General features: G+C 51.2%; 5 non-coding genes across 5 annotated transcripts; all 5 read left to right on the forward strand.

Moving 5' to 3' along the window:
- Positions 1 to 2,486: 2,486 nt before the first annotated feature.
- trnat-agu (transfer RNA threonine (anticodon AGU)) lies at positions 2,487 to 2,559 on the forward strand. The gene has a single exon. It is a non-coding gene; the product is annotated as a tRNA-Thr (tRNA).
- An 8,127-nt stretch (positions 2,560 to 10,686) lies between these two features.
- On the forward strand, positions 10,687 to 10,759 carry trnai-aau (transfer RNA isoleucine (anticodon AAU)). The gene has a single exon. It is a non-coding gene; the product is annotated as a tRNA-Ile (tRNA).
- A 1,657-nt stretch (positions 10,760 to 12,416) lies between these two features.
- Positions 12,417 to 12,489, forward strand: trnat-cgu (transfer RNA threonine (anticodon CGU)). Its single transcript has one exon. It is a non-coding gene; the product is annotated as a tRNA-Thr (tRNA).
- Positions 12,490 to 13,787: 1,298 nt separating this feature from the next.
- On the forward strand, positions 13,788 to 13,860 carry trnat-agu (transfer RNA threonine (anticodon AGU)). The gene has a single exon. It is a non-coding gene; the product is annotated as a tRNA-Thr (tRNA).
- A 1,778-nt stretch (positions 13,861 to 15,638) lies between these two features.
- Positions 15,639 to 15,711, forward strand: trnat-ugu (transfer RNA threonine (anticodon UGU)). The gene has a single exon. It is a non-coding gene; the product is annotated as a tRNA-Thr (tRNA).
- Positions 15,712 to 15,804: the final 93 nt, after the last annotated feature.

The following is a 15,804-nucleotide window of genomic DNA, read 5'->3' on the forward strand; positions in this document are numbered from 1 at the left end:
CCTCTCCCTCTCTCTTTTCCCTTTCTGTTTACATTCTCCCCTTCTCCCTCTCCCCTTCCTTTCTCTCGCCCCTGCCTCCTCCCTCTCTCCCCTTTCCCTCTCTTGCTCCCCTTCCCCCTCTCTCTCTCTCCCCTTCCCCTCTCACTCTCCCCTTCCCCCCCTCTCACTCTCCCCTTCCCCCTCTCTCTCTCTCCCCTTCCCCTCTCACTCTCCCCTTCCCCTCTCACTCTTCCCTTCCCCCCTCTCTCTCTCTCTCCCCTTCCCCTCTCCCTCTCTCCCCTTCCCCTCTCACTCTCCCCTTCCCCCTCTCTCTCTCTCCCCTTCCCCTCTCTCTCTCTTCCCTTCCCCTCTCACTCTCCCCTTCCCCCTCTCTCTCTCTCCCCTTCCCCTCTCTCTCTCTCCCCTTCCCCTCTCACGCTACTCTTCCCCCCTCTCTCTCTCTCTTCCCTTCCCCTCTCACTCTCCCCTTCCCCCTCTCTCTCTCTCCCCTTCCCCTCTCTCTCTCTCTCCCCTTCCCCTCTCTCTCACTCCTTCCACTCTCTCTTTTCCCTTCCCCTCTCTTTCCTGCTCCTTCCCCTGTATTTCTTAGAGCAGGTGGCTCCATAGCTCAGGGGTTAGAGCGCTGGTTTAGTAAAGCAGTGGTTGTGAGTTCAAATCTCACTGGGATTTGCTCAAAATTAGCTCAGTATTTAAATTTGCCATCAATTAACAAGGGCTTTAATTATAAATATTAAACAGCTCTGAAACTGACGCTGGAACAACAGGCTCCCCTCTCCTCTTCTTGTCTGTATTGCACTCTCTTTCCCCTTCCTCATCTTTCTACCCCTCTCTCCCTTTCCCACAATCTCACTTCACTCATTCCCCTTTCTCTCTCTCTCTCTTTTCCCTTTTCTTTCAGATCCTCTCCTTCGCCTCTCTCCCCTTCCCCTCTCTCTCTCACTCCTTTGCCTCTCTCCCTCCCTTCCACACTCTCTCTCCCTTCCCCTCCCACTCTTTCCCCTTCCACTCTCTCCCCTTCTCCTCTCTCTCTTTCCTCTTCCTCTCCCAATCTCTCCCCTTCCCCTCGCACATTCTCCCCCTCCCCTCTCACTCACTCCTTCCCCTCTCTCTCACTCCTTCCACTCTCTCTCCCCTTCTCTCACTCTTTCCCCACTCTCTCCCCTTCCCCTCTCGCTCTCTCCCCTTCCCTCCCTCTCTCACTCCTTCCACTCTCTCGTTTCCCTCCCCCTCTCTTTCCTGCTGCTTCCCCTGTTTTTCCCAGAGCAGGTGGCTCCCTAGCTCAGGTGTTAGAGCACCCGTCTCTCATTCATTATCCTCTCCCTCACTCACTCTCTTGTCCCTCTGCCTCTTCACTCACTCACTCACTCCCTCCTGTTTCTCAAAATTAACTCAGTATTTAAGTTCATTGTCCATTGACAAGGGCTTGGAAGTATTATAATATTAAACAGTTCCTGGACCAAAGAGCACATCATTCCAGCTTCCCCATCACGACCTGTTGAACATCTTTTTAGCTATCTTGCTTTACCCGTCTCTCCCTCATTCATCGAAACATTGAAAATCGGAGCATGAGTAGGCCATTTGGCCCTTCGAGCCTGCACCACCATTCAATATGATCATGGCTGATCCTCTATCTCAACACTATATTCCCACTTTCTCCCCATACCCCTTGATACCTTTTGTGTCTAGAAATCTATCTGTCTCCCTCTTAAATATATTGACTTGGCCTCTCACTGGGGCCTTCTCAAAGTTAGCTCAGTATTTAAGTTCACTGTCAATTAACAAGGGCTTTAATTATAATTATTGAACACCTCTGAAACTGACTGTGATACAAAAGGCTCTCTGTTCCCCATCACAACCCGTTCTACATCTTTTTACCTCTCTCTCCCTTTCCTGCGATCTCGCTTTCCCCATCTCTCACTCATTCCCCTCTCTTCAACTCCCTCCCCTTCCCCCGCTCTCTCCTCTTCCCCCTCAATCTCCCCTTCCCCAATCATCCCCCCTCTCTCTCACTCCTTCCTCTCTCTCTCCTTCCTCTCTCTCCCCTTCTCTCTCTACTTTCATTCTCTCTCGACTTCCCCTCTCTCTCCTTCCTCCTCTATCTTCTCCCTCTCTCCCCTCCCCCTCTCTCCACTACCTACTCTCTCTCCTCTCGCTCCTTCCCTCTCTGCCTTTTCACTCTCTCTTTCCTCCCCTCCCACCCCTCCCTCCTCTCTCGCTCTCTTTTCCCTTTCTTTTCAGATTCTCCCCTTCTCCCTCTCTCTCCCCTTCCTTTCTCTCGCCCCTGCCTCCTCCCTCGCTCTTTTGCCTTCACATCTCTCTTCCCTTCCCCTCTCTCTCTCTCTCACTCATTCCCTCTCTCTCCCCTTCCCTCTCTCCCTCCGTTCCACACTCTCTCTCCCCTTCCCCACTCTCTCTCACTCCTTCCACTCTCTCTTTTCCCTTCCCCTCTCTTTCCTGCTCTTTCTCCTGTCTTTCCCACAGCAGGTGGCTCCATAGCTCAGGAGTTAGAGCACTGGTCTAGTAAACCAGGGGTCGTGAGTTCAAATCTCACTGGAGCTTAATCAAAATTAGCTCAGTATTTAAATTCACTGTTAATTAACAAAGATTATAAATATTAAACAGCTCTGCAACCAACCCTGGAATAATAAACTTCCATGTTCCACATCTTTTTCCCTGTCTCTCACTCATTCCCCTCTCCCCCCTTCCCTCAACCTCGCCTCACCCTTTCTCCCTCCTCCCTCTCCGCACCCCTCACTTTTCCTTTTCATTTCAGATTCTCTCCTCTCCTCCCTCTCTCTTTCCCAACTTTCTCCCATTCCCGTCTCTCCCCTTTCCTCACTCTCTCACTCCTTCCCCTCCCTCTCTTTCCCCTTCCCCTCTCTGTATTTTCTTTTCAGATTCTCCCCTTCTCTCTCTCTCACTCCTTCCCCTCTCTCACTCCTTCCCCTCTCTCACCCCTTCCCTCTCTGTCTCCCTTTCCACTCTCTCTCACTCCTTCCACTCTCTCTTTTCCCTTCCCCTCTCTTTCCTGCTCCTTCCCCGATTTTTCACACAACAGATGACTCCATAGCTCAGGGGTTAGAACACTGGTCTTGACAACCAAGGGTTGTGAGTTTAAATCTCTCTGGGGACTACTCAGAATTAGCTGAGTGTTTCAATTCTCTTTTAATTAACAAGGGCTTTAATTATAAATATTAAACAGCTCCAAGACTGATCCTGGAACAACAGGCTCCCCTTCTCTCTTGCACTCTCTCTCTCCCTTCCCCATCGCGACTCGCTTCCCCCGTCTCTCACTCAATCCCATTTCTCTCTCTCTTTTCCCTTTTCTGTCAGATCCTCTCCTTCGCCTCTCTCCCCTTCCCATCTCTCTCCCTGACTCCTCCTTCTCTCACCTTCCCATCTCTCTCCCTGACTCCTCCTTCTCTCCCCTTCCCATCTCTCTCCCTGACTCCTACTTCTCTCCCCTTCCCATCTCTCTCTCTGACTCCTCCTTCTCTCCTCTTCCCCTCTCTCTCTCACTCTTTCCTCACCACTCCTCTTAATCTCTCTTTCATCTTCCCCACCTCCCTCACTCCTTCGCCTCTCTCCCTCCCTTCCACACTCTCTCTCCCCTTCCCCTCCCAATGTCTCCCCATCCCCTTCCTCCCCTTCTCCTCTCTCTCTCCTTCCTCTCCCAATCCCCTTCCCCTCCCACACTCTCCCCCTCCCCTCTCACGCACCCCTTCCACTCTCTCTCCCCTTCCCCCACTCTCACTCTTTCCCCACTCTCTCCCCTTCCCCTCTCGCTCTCTCCCCCTTCCCCCCCTCTCACTCCTTCCACTCCCTCTTTTCCCTTCTCCTCTCTTTCCTGCTCCTTCCCCTGTCTTTCTCAACGCAGGTAGCTGATAGCTCAGGGGTTCGAGCACTGGTCTTGTAAACCAGCGGTTGTGAGTTCAAATCTCACTGGGGCCGACTCAAAATTAACTCAGTATTTAAATTCACTGTCCATTGACAAGTGCTTGGAAGTATTGTAATATTAAACAGTTCCTGGACCAAAAGCTCGTCATTCCAGCTTCCCCATCATGACCTGTTGTACTTCTTTTTAGTTATCTCGCTTTACCCGTCTCTCCCTCATGGATCGAAACATCGAAAATAGGAACAGGAGTTGTCCATTCGGCCCTTCGAGCCTGCACCACCATTCAATATGATCATAGAAACATAGAAACATAGAAAATAGGTGCAGGAGTAGGCCATTCGGCCCTTCTAGCCTGCACCGCCATTCAATGAGTTCATGGCTGAACATTCAACTTCAGTACCCCATTCCTGCTTTCTCGCCATACCCCTTGATCTCCCTAGCAGTAAGGACCTCATCTAACTCCTTTTTGAATATATTTAGTGAATTGGCCTCAACAACTTTCTGTGGTAGAGAATTCCACAGGTTCACCACTCTCTGGGTGAAGAAGTTCCTCCGCATCTCGGTCCTAAATGGCTTACCCCTTATCCTTAGACTGTGACCCCTAGTTCTGGACTTCCCCAACATTGGGAACATTCTTCCTGCATCTAACCTGTCTAACCCCGTCAGAATTTTAAACGTTTCTATGAGGTCCCCTCTCATTCTTCTGAACTCCAGTGAATACAAGCCCAGTTGATCCAGTCTTTCTTGATAGGTCAGTCCCGCCATCCCGGGAATCAGTCTGGTGAACCTTCGCTGCACTCCCTCAATAGCAAGAATGTCCTTCCTCAGGTTAGGAGACCAAAACTGTACACAATACTCCAGGTGTGGCCTCACCAATGCCCTGTACAACTGTAGCAACACCTCCCTGCCCCTGTACTCAAATCCCCTTGCTATGAAGGCCAACATGCCATTTGCTTTCTTAACCGCCTGCTGCACCTGCATGCCAACCTTCAATGACTGATGTACCATGACACCCAGGTCTCTTTGCACCTCCCCTTTTCCTAATCTGTCACCATTCAGATAATAGTCTGTCTCTCTGTTTTTACCACCAAAGTGGATAACCTCACATTTATCCACATTATACTTCATCTGCCATGCATTTGCCCACTCACCTCACCTATCCAAGTCGCTCTGCAGCCTCACAGCATCCTCCTCGCAGCTCACACTGCCACCCAACTTAGTGTCATCCGCAAATTTGGAGATACTACATTTAATCCCCTCATCTAAATCATTAATGTACAGTGTAAACAGCTGGGGCCCCAGCACAGAACCTTGCGGTACCCCACTAGTCACTGCCTGCCATTCTGAAAAGTACCCATTTACTCCTACTCTTTGCTTCCTGTCTGACAACCAGTTCTCAATCCATGTCAGTACACTACCCCCAATCCCATGTGCTCTAACTTTGCACATCAATCTCTTGTGTGGGATCTTGTCGAACGCCTTCTGAAAGTCCAAATATACCACATCAACTGGTTCTCCCTTATCCACTCTACTGGAAACATCCTCAAAAAATTCCAGAAGATTTGTCAAGCATGATTTCCCTTTCACAAATCCATGCTGACTTGGACCTATCATGTCACCTCTTTCCAAATGCACTGCTATGACATCCTTAATAATTGATTCCATCATTTTACCCACTACCGATGTCAGGCTGACCGGTCTATAATTCCCTGTTTTCTCTCTCCCTCCTTTTTTAAAAAGTGGGGTTACATTGGCTACCCTCCACTCCATAGGAACTGATCCAGAGTCAATGGAATGTTGGAAAATGACTGTCAACGCATCCACTATTTCCAAGGCCACCTCCTTAAGTACTCTGGGATGCAGTCCATCAGGCCCTGGGGATTTATCGGCCTTCAATCCCATCAATTTCCCCAACACAATTTCCCGGCTAATAAGGATTTCCCTCAGTTCCTCCTCCTTACTAGACCCCCCGACCCCTTTTATAACCGGAAGGTTGTTCGTGTCCTCCTTCGTGAATACCGAACCAAAGTACTTGTTCAATTGGTCCGCCATTTCTTTGTTCCCCGTTATGACTTCCCCTGATTCTGACTGCAGGGGACCTACGTTTGTCTTTACTAACCTTTTTCTCTTTACATATCTATAGAAACTTTTGCAATCCGTCTTAATGTTCCCTGCAAGCTTCTTCTCATACTCCATTTTCCCTGCCCTAATCAAACCCTTTGTCCTCCTCTGCTGAGTTCTAAATTTCTCCCAGTCCCCAGGTTCGCTGCTATTTCTGGCCAATTTGTATGCCACTTCCTTGGCTTTAAAACTATCCCTGATTTCCCTTGATAGCCACGGTTGAGCCACCTTCACTTTTTTATTTCTATGCCAGACAGGAATGTACAATTGTTGTAGTTCATCCATGCGGTCTCTAAATGTCTGCCATTGCCCATCCACAGTCAACCCCTTAAGTATCATTCGCCAATCCATCTGAGCCAATTCACGCCTCATACCTTCAAAGTTAGCCTTCTTCATGGCTGGCCCTCTATCTCAACACCATATTCCCGCTTTCTCCCCATGCCCCTTGATGCCTTTTGTGTCTAGAAATCTATCTGTCTCCCTCTTAAATATATTCAGTGACTTGTCCTCCACAGCCTTCTGTGGTAGAGAATTCCACAGGTTCACCTCCCTCTGAGTGAAAACATTTCTCCTCATCTCGCTCCTAAATTTCCTACCCCGTATCCTGAGACTGTGTGACCCCTTGTTCTAGACTTCCCAGCCCCCGGGGAAACATCCTCCCCACATCCAGTCTGTCCAACCCCGTCAGAATTTTATACCTTTCAATCAGATCCCCTCTCATTCTTCTAAACTCCAGTGAATACAGGCCCAGTCGACCCAATCTCTCCTCATACCACAGTCCTGCCATCCCAGGAATCAGTCTGGTGAACCTTCACTGCACTCCCTCTATGACAAGTGTATCCTTCCTTAGGTAAGGAGACCAAAACTGTACACAATACTCCAGGTGTGGTCTCACCAAGGCCCTGTATAACTGGAGTAACACATCCTTGCTCCTGTACTCAAACACTCTTGCAATGAAGGCCAACGTACCATTTGCCTTCCGAACTGCTTGCTGCACCTGCATGGCTGCTTTCACTGACTCTCCCCTCACCCTCTCTCTTCACCCTCTCTCCCCTTCCCTCTCTCTCTCACTCCTTACCCCTCTCCCCTTAACCTCTCTTTTCCCTTTCCACCCCTCTCTCTCCCCTTCCCCTCTCACTCATTCCTTCCCCTCTTCCTTTTCATTTTTTCCCCTCCTCTCTCTCGCCTCCCTCTCCTTCTCCCTCGCCTCCCTTGTATCCACTCCCCTCCCTGATCCCTTTCCCTCCTTCCCTCGCTCTCGCTCTCCCCTTTCCCATCAGATTCACACCCTCCCCACCTCTCCCATTCTCCCTCTCTCTCCCATTCCCCCCCTCTCTCTCCCCTTCTCCCTCTCTCCCCTTCCCCCGCTCTACCTTCCCCCCTCGAGGGACAGAGTGAGAAGGTGAGAGACAGAAAGAAAGAGAGTGAGATTGAGAGAGACAGAGAGAAAGAGAGATTGAGGCAGAGTGTGACTGAGTTGCCTTGGGATGTTTTACTTCGTGAAAGACCCGATATATCGATGTTGAGAGGCGAATATTGAAGAGACGGAGGCAGGAGTCTGGGGGATGAGACACAATCTGAGCGTTTCACTGACCCCTCCTCATTCTTCAAACACACAGCACTAACTGGGGAATGACCCACAGCCCAAGGCAGGTGGCTCCATAGCTCAGGGGTTGGAGCACTGGTCTAGTAAACCAGCGGTCGTGGGTTTAAATCTCACTGCGGCCTACTCAAAGTTAGTTCACGATTTAAATATCTCTTTCTCATTCATTATCCTCTCACTACACCACTCTGTTGCTAAGTCAGTCTCATACTTCATTTGCTGTCGCCCCCCCATCTCTCTTGTCCTCTCTCCCCCCATTCCACAATCCCTCTCTTTCGCTTTGACTGTTTAGCCTGACATCAGCAGTGGGGAAAATGTTGCAATCAACCATGAAGGATGAAATAGCAGCACATTCGGAAAGCAGTGACAGGATCGGTCCAAGTCAGCATGGATTTATGAAAGGGAAATCGTGCTTGATGAATCTTCTGGAGTTTTTTGAGGATGTAACTAGCAGAGTGGACAAGGGAGAACCAGTGGATGTGGTGTATTTGGACTTTCAAAAGGCTTTTGACAAGGTCCCACAGAGGAGATTGGTGTGCAAAATTAAAGCACATGGTATTGGAGGGGGTAATGTACTGACGTGGATAGAGAACTGGTTGGCAGACAGGAAGCAGAGTCGGGAATAAACGGGTCCTCTTCAGAATGGCAGGAGTGCCGCAGGGCTCAGTGCTGGGACCCCAGCTATTTACAATATACATCAATGATTTCGATGAAGGAATTGAGTGTAATATCTGCACGTTTGCAGATGACACTAAACTGGGTGGTGGTGTGAGCTGTGAGGAGGACACTAAGAGGCTGCAGGGTGACTTGGACAGGTTAGGTGAGTGGGCAAATGCATGGCAGATGCAGTATAATGTGGATAAATGTGAGGTTATCCACACTGGGGGCAAAAACGCAAAGACAGAATATTATCTGAATGGTGACACTTTAGGAAAAGGGGAGGTGCAACGAGACCTGGGTGTCATGGTACATCAGTCATTGAAAGTGGGCATGCAGGTATAGCAGGCGGTGAAGAAGGCAAATGGTATGTTGGCCTTCATAGCGAGAAGATTTGGGTATAGGAGCAGGGAGGTGTTACTGCAGTTGTACAGGGCCTTGGTGAGGCCTCATCTGGAATATTGTGTTCAGTTTTGGTCTCGTAATCTGAGGAAGGACATTCTTGCTATTGAGGGAGTGCAGCGAAGGTTCACCAGACTGATTCCCGGGATGACTGCACTGACATATGAGAAGAGACTGGATCAACTGGGCCTTTATTTATTTGAGTTTAGAAGGATGAGAGTGGATCTCAAAGAAACACACAAGATTCTGACTGGACTGGACAGGTTAGATGCGGGTAGAATGTTCCCGATGTTGGGGAAGTCCAGAACCAGGGGTCACAATCGAAGGATAAGGGGTAAGCCATTTAGGACTGAGATGAGGAGAAACTTCTTCACTCAGAGAGTTGTTAACCTGTGGAATTCCCTGCCGCAGAGAGTTGTTGAGGCCAGTTCATTTGATATATTCTAGAGGGAGTTAGATATGGCCCTGACAGCTAAAGGGATCAAAGGATATGGAGAGAAAGCAGGAAAGGGGTACTGATTGAATGAACAACCATGATCTTATTGAATGGTGGTGCAGGCTCAAAGGGCCGAATGGCCTACTCCTGCACCTATTTTCTATATTTCTATGTTTCTTCCCCCATCTCTCCTCTCCCCCTCTCTCTCACTCCTTCCCCCTCTCTCTTCCCTCACACTCTCTCTCCTCTTCCACACTCTCTCTCCCCTTCCCCTCCCTCTCTTTCCCTTCCCCTCTCTCTCTTCCTTTCCCCTCTCTCTTCCTCCCTGTCTACACTTCCCTCCCCTCTCTTTCACTCCTTCCTCTCTCTCTAACTCCTTCCCCTCTCTCACTCTCTCTAACTCCTTCCCCTCTCTCACTCTCTCTCCCATTCCCCCTCTCTCTCCCCTTCCCCCTCTCTCTCCCCTTCCACTCTCAATCTCCCCCTCTTCCCCTCTCTCCCCTTCCCGCTCTAATTTCATTCTCTTCCCTCTCTCTACCCACTCCCCCACTCTCTCAACCCCTCTGCCCTTTCTCTCTCCCATCCCCTCTCTTTCCTGCCCTCCTTCCCCATCCCCACTCTCTCTCCCTTTCCCCTCTCTCTTCCTCCCTATCTCCCCTTCCCCATCTCTCTCACTCCTTCCCCTTTCTCTCCCCTTAAGCTCTATCCCCTCCCCTCTCTTACACTCCTTCCCCTTTCTCTCCCCTTAAGCTCTATCCCCTCCCCTCTCTCACACTCCTTCCCCTTTCTCTCCCCTTAAGCTCTATCCCCTCCCCTCTCTCACCCTCCTTCCCCTTTCTCTCCCCTTAAGCTCTATCCCCTCCCCATCTCTCTCACTCCTTCCCCTTTCTCTCCCCTTAAGCTCTATCCCCTCCCCTCTCTCACCCTCCTTCCCCTTTCTCTCCCCTTAAGCTCTATCCCCTCCCCTCTCTCACACACCTTCCCCCCTCTCTCTCCCCCCCTTCCAAGTTTTCCACCACTCTCTTCCCTGCCCCTCTTTCTTCCTGCATCTGTCTCCCCTTCCCCTCTCACTCATTCCTTCCCCTCTTCCTTTTCATTTTCTCCCCTCCTCTCTCTCGCCTGCCTCTCCTTCTCCCTCGCCTCCCCTGTCTCCACTCCCCTCCCTCATCCCTTTCCCCCCTTCCCTCGCTCTCGCTCTCCCCTTTCCCATCAGACTCTCCCCCTCCCCACCTCTCCCATTGCCCCCCTCTCTCTCCCATTCCCCCGCTCTCTCCCCTTCCCCCGCTCTACCTTCCCCCCTCGAGGGACAGAGTGAGAAGGTGAGAGACAGAAAGAAAGAGAGTGAGATTGAGAGAGACAGAGAGACTGAGAGATTGAGGCAGAGTGTGACTGAGTTGCCTTGGGATGTTTTACTACGTGAAAGACCCGATATATCGATGTTGAGAGGTGAATATTGAAGAGACGGAGGCAGGAGTCTGGGGGATGAGACACAATCTGAGCGTTTCACTGACCCCTCCTCATTCTTCAAACACACAGCACTAACTGGGGAATGACCCACAACCCAGGGCAGGTGGTTCCATAGCTCAGGGGTTAGAGCATTGGTCTAATAAACCAGGGGTCGTGGGTTCAAATCTCACTGGGGCCTACTCAAAATTAGCTTAATATTTAAATTCACTGTCAATTAACAAGGTGTTTAATTATAAATATTAAATCGCTCTGAGACCAACCCTGGAACGACAGGCTTCTCTCTCTCTTTTTTCCCCATCACAACCAGTTCTACATCTTTTTATCCCTCTCTCCCTTTCCCGCTATCTCTCTTTCCACGTCCCTCATTCATCCCTCACACTCTCTCCCTCCTCCCTCTCTGCTCCCCTCCCTTCTCTCACTTTTCCCTTTCATTTCAGATTCTCCCCTTCTCCCTCTCTCTAACCTTCCCCTTTCTCTCTCCCCTGCCTCGTCCCTCACTCTCTTTCCCAACTTTCTCCCATTCCCGTCTCTCCCCTTCCCCCACTCTCTCTCACTCCTTCTGCATCACTCCTCTTAACCTCTCTTTCACCTTCCCCAACTCCCTTCCCCACCCTCTCTCCCTCCCTTCCCCACTCTCTCACCTTCCCCTACCTCTCTTTCCCGATCTCCCTCTCTCTCCCCTCCCTTTCTCTCTCCCCTGCCCCCTCCCTTGCTCTCCTGCCCCTCTCGCTCACTCCTTCCGCGATCTCTTTTCCCTTTCCCTCTCTCTCCCTCCATTCCACCCTCTCTCACCCCTTCCTCTCCCCCTCTTTCCCCTTCCCTCCTCTCACTGGGGCCTACTCAAAATTAGTTTAGTATTTAAATCCAGTCTGTCCAACCCCGTCAGAATTTTATACGTTTCAATCAGATCCCCTCTCATTCTTCTAAACTCCAGTGAATACAGGCCCAGTCGACCCAATCTCTCCTCATACCACAGTCCTGCCATCCCAGGAATCAGTCTGGTGAACCTTCCCTGCATTCCTCTATGGCAAGTATATCCTTCCCCTCTCTCACTCTCTCTCCCCTTCCCCCTCTCTCTCTCCTTCCCCCCTTCTCTCCCCTTCCACTCTCTATCTCCCCTTCCCACTCTCTCTCCCCTTCCACTCTCGATCTCTCCCTCTTCCCCTCTCTCCCCTTCCCGCTCTAATTTCCTTCTCTTCCCTCTCTCTATCCACTCCCCCACTCTCTCAACCCCTCTGCTCTTTCTCTCTCCCGTCCCCTCTGTTTCCTGCCCTCCCTCACCATCCCCACTCTCGCTCCCTTCCTGTCTCCCCTTCCCCATCTCTCTGACCATCCCCTCTCTCTCTTTCCCCTTCCTCCTCTCTCCCGTTCTTTATCTCTCTCCCCTTCCTCCCTCTGTCCCTCTCCCCCTCTCTCTCCCCTTCCACTCTCTGTCTCCCCGTCCCTTACCCCTCTTTCCCCTGCCAGTCTCTCTCTCCCCTTCCCACTCTCTGTCACTCCTTCCCACTCTCTGTCACTCCTTCCCCCTCTCTCCCCTTCACTCTCTATTTTCATTCTCTCCCCATTCCTTCCCCTCTCTCTCCTTCCTTCTCTATCATCCCTCTCTCTACCCCATCCCCTCTCTCCGCTACCCACTCTCTCACCCCCTCTGCCTTTTCACTCTCCCTTTCCCTCTCCCGTCCCCTCTCCCACTCTCTCTCCCCAACACCCTCTCTCTTCCTCCCTGTACGCCCTTCCCCCGCCTCTCTCTACTTCCCGTCTCTCTCACTCCTTCCACTCTCTCTTTTCCCTTGCCCTCTCTTTCCTGCTCCTTCCCCAATTTTCCCAGAATAGGTGTCTCCATAGTTCAGGGGTTGGAGCACTGGTCTCGTAAACCAGGGGTCGTGAGTTCAAATCTCACTGGGGCCTACTCAAAATTAGCTCTGTATTTAAATTCACTGTCAATTAACAAGAGCTTTAATTATAAATATTAAACAGCTCTGAGACCGACCCTGGAACAACAGGCTCCCCTCACACCTGACTCTCTCTCCACTTCCAAATCACTCTCTGCCTCTATCCCTCCTGCCCTCTTTTCAGATTCTCTCCCCTGCCTCCTCTCTCTTGCCTTCGCATCTCTCTCCCCTTCCCTATTCTCTCTCACTCATTCCACTCTCTCTTTTCCCTGCTCCTTCCCCTGTCTTTCCCAGGGCAGGTGGCTCCATAGCTCAGAGGTTAGAGCACTTGTCAAGTAAACCCAGGATCGTGGGTTCAAATCTCACTGGGGCTTACTCAAAACGAGCTGAGTATTTCAATTCACTGTCAATTAACAAGTGCTTTGTAAGTATTATGATATTAAACAGTTCTGAGACCGACCCTGAAACAAAGGGCTTCCGCCTTCCCCATCACGTCCTGTTGTACATCTTTTTAGGTAAGGAGACCAAAACAATATTCCAAGTGTGGTCTCACCAAGGCCCTGTCTAACTGGAGTAAGACATCCTTGCTCCTGGACTCAAACCCTCTTGCAATGAAGGCCAACGTACCATTTATCTTCCTAACTGCTTGCTGCACCTGCATGGCTGCTTTCAATGACTCTCCCCTTCCCCCTCTCCCCTTCCCCTCTCTCTCTCACTCCTTCCCCCTCTCCCCTTAACCTCTCTTTTCCCTTTCCACCCCTCTCTCTTCCCTGCCCCTCTTTCTTCCTCCCTCTGTCTCCCCTTCCCCTCTCACTCATTCCTTCCCCTCTTCCTTTTCATTTTCTCCCCTCCTCTCTCTCGCCTCCCTCTCCTTCTCCCTCGCTTCCCCTGTCTCTACTCCCCTCCCTCATCCCTTTCCCTCCTTCCCTCACTCTCGCTCTCCCCTTTCCCATCAGACTCTCCCCCTCCCCACCTCTCCCATTGCCCCCTCTCTCTCCCATTCCCCCCCTCTATCCCCTTCCCCCGCTCTACCTTCCCCCCTCGAGGGACAGAGTGAGAAGGTGAGAGACAGAAAGAAAGAGAGTGAGATTGAGAGAGACAGAGAGACAGAGAGATTGGGACAGAGTGTGACTGAGTTGCCTTGGGATGTTTTACTACGTGAAAGACCCGATATATCGATGTTGAGAGGCGAATATTGAAGAGACGGAGGCAGGAGTCTGGGGGATGAGACACAATCTGAGCGTTTCACTGACCCCTCCTCATTCTTCAAACACACAGCACTAACTGGGGAATGATCCACAGCCCAAGGCAGGTGGTTCCATAGCTCAGGGGTTAGAGCACTGGTCTAGTAAACCAGGGGTCGTGGGTTCAAATCTCACTGGGGCCTACTCAAAATTAGCTCAGTATTTAAATTTACTGTCAATTAATAACAGCCTTTTTTATAAATATTAAACAGCTCCGAGAATGACCGTAAAACAGCAGATTCTTTTCTCTCTTGCACTCTCTCTCCCTTCCCCATCACGACCTGTTCTGCATCTTTTTCCCGCTATCTCGCTTTCCCCGTCTCTCACTCATTCCCCTCTACCTCCCTTCCCCCTCCCTCGCCTCACCCTCTCTCTTCCCCCCACTCTCCCCTTCCCCTCTCTCTCACTCCTTCCCCCCCTCTCTCTCCTTCCACACACTCTCTCCCCTTCCCCCCTTTCTCTCTCTCATTCCCTCTCTTGCTTTCCCCTTCCCCTCTCTCTCTCACCTATTTCGCCTCTCTCCCCTTCACTCTCTACTTTCATTCTCTCCGCACTCCTTCCCCTTTCTCTCCGCACTCCTCTATCTTCCCTCTCTCCCCTCCCCCTCTCTCCCCTTCCCCCTCTGCCTTTTCACTCTCCCTCTTCCCTCCCCTCATGTCTCTTTCCTCCCCTCTCTTCCTCCTCTCTCTCTTTTCCCTTTCTTTTTAGATTCTCGCCTTCCCATCTCTCTCCCCTTCCCCTCTCTCTCCCTCCATTCCCCCCTCTCTCTCCCCTTCCTCTGCCCCTCTTTCCCCCTCCCTCCTCTCACTGGGGCCTACTCAAAATTAGTTTAGTATTTCAATCCAGTCTGTCCAACCCCGTCAGAATTTTATACGTTTCAATCAGATCTCCTCTCATTCTTCTAAACTCCAGTAAAAACAGGCCCAGTCGACCCAATCTCTCCTCATACCACAGTCCTGCCATCCCAGGAATCAGTCTGGTGAACCTTCGCTGCACTCCCTCTATGGCAAGTATATCCTTCCCCTCTCTCACTCTCTCTCCCCTTCCCCCTCTCTCTCTCCTTCCCCCCTTCTCTCCCCTTCCACTCTCTATCTCCCCTTCCCCCTCTCTCTCCCCTTCCACTCTCGATCTCTCCCTCTTCCCCTCTCTCCCCTTCCCGCTCTAATTTCATTCTCTTCCCTCTCTCTATCCACTCCCCCACTCTCTCAACCCCTCTGCTCTTTCTCTCTCCCGTCCCCTCTGTTTCCTGCCCTCCCTCCCCATCCCCACTCTCTCTCCCTTCCTGTCTCCCCTTCCCCATCTCTCTCACTCCTTCCCCTTTCTCTCCCCTTAAGCTCTATCCCCTCCCCTCTCTCACACACCTTCCCCTCTCTCTCACCCCCTTCCAAGCTTTCTCTCTGTCCATCCCCTCTCTCTCTTTCCCCTTCCCCCTCTCTCCCGTTCTTTATCTCTCTCCCCTTCCTCCCTCTCTCCCTCTCCCCCTCTCTCTCCCCTTCCACTCTCTGTCTTCCCGTCCCTTACCCCTCTTTCCCCTCCCCGTCTCTCTCTCCCCTTCCCACTCTCTGTCACTCCTTCCCACTCTCTGTCACTCCTTCCCCCTCTCTCCCCTTCACTCTCTATTTTAATTCTCTCCCCATTCCTTCCCCTCTCTCTCCTTCCTTCTCTATCATCCCTCTCTCTATCCCATCCCCTCTCTCCGCTACCCACTCTCTCACCCCCTCTGCCTTTTCACTCTCCCTTTCCCTCTCCCGTCCCCTCTCATTCCTCCCCTCTCCCACTCTCTCTCCCCAACACCCTCTCTCTTCCTCCCTGTACGCCCTTCCCCCGCCTCCCTCTCCTTCCCCTCTCTCTCACTCCTTCCACTCTCTCTTTTCCCTTGCCCTCTCTTTCCTGCTCCTTCCCCAATTTGCTCAGAGCAGGCGGCTCCATAGCTCAGGGGTTAGAGCACTGGTCTTGTAAACCAGGGGTCGTGAGTTCAAATCTCACTGGGGCCTACTCAAAATTAGTTCCGTATTTCAATTCACTGTCAATTAACAAGGCTTTAATTATAAATATTAAACAGCTCTGAGACTGACCCCAGGAACAAC

This window comes from Pristiophorus japonicus, unplaced genomic scaffold (assembly GCF_044704955.1).
Source record: "Pristiophorus japonicus isolate sPriJap1 unplaced genomic scaffold, sPriJap1.hap1 HAP1_SCAFFOLD_859, whole genome shotgun sequence".
NCBI classification, from domain to species: domain Eukaryota; kingdom Metazoa; phylum Chordata; class Chondrichthyes; family Pristiophoridae; genus Pristiophorus; species Pristiophorus japonicus.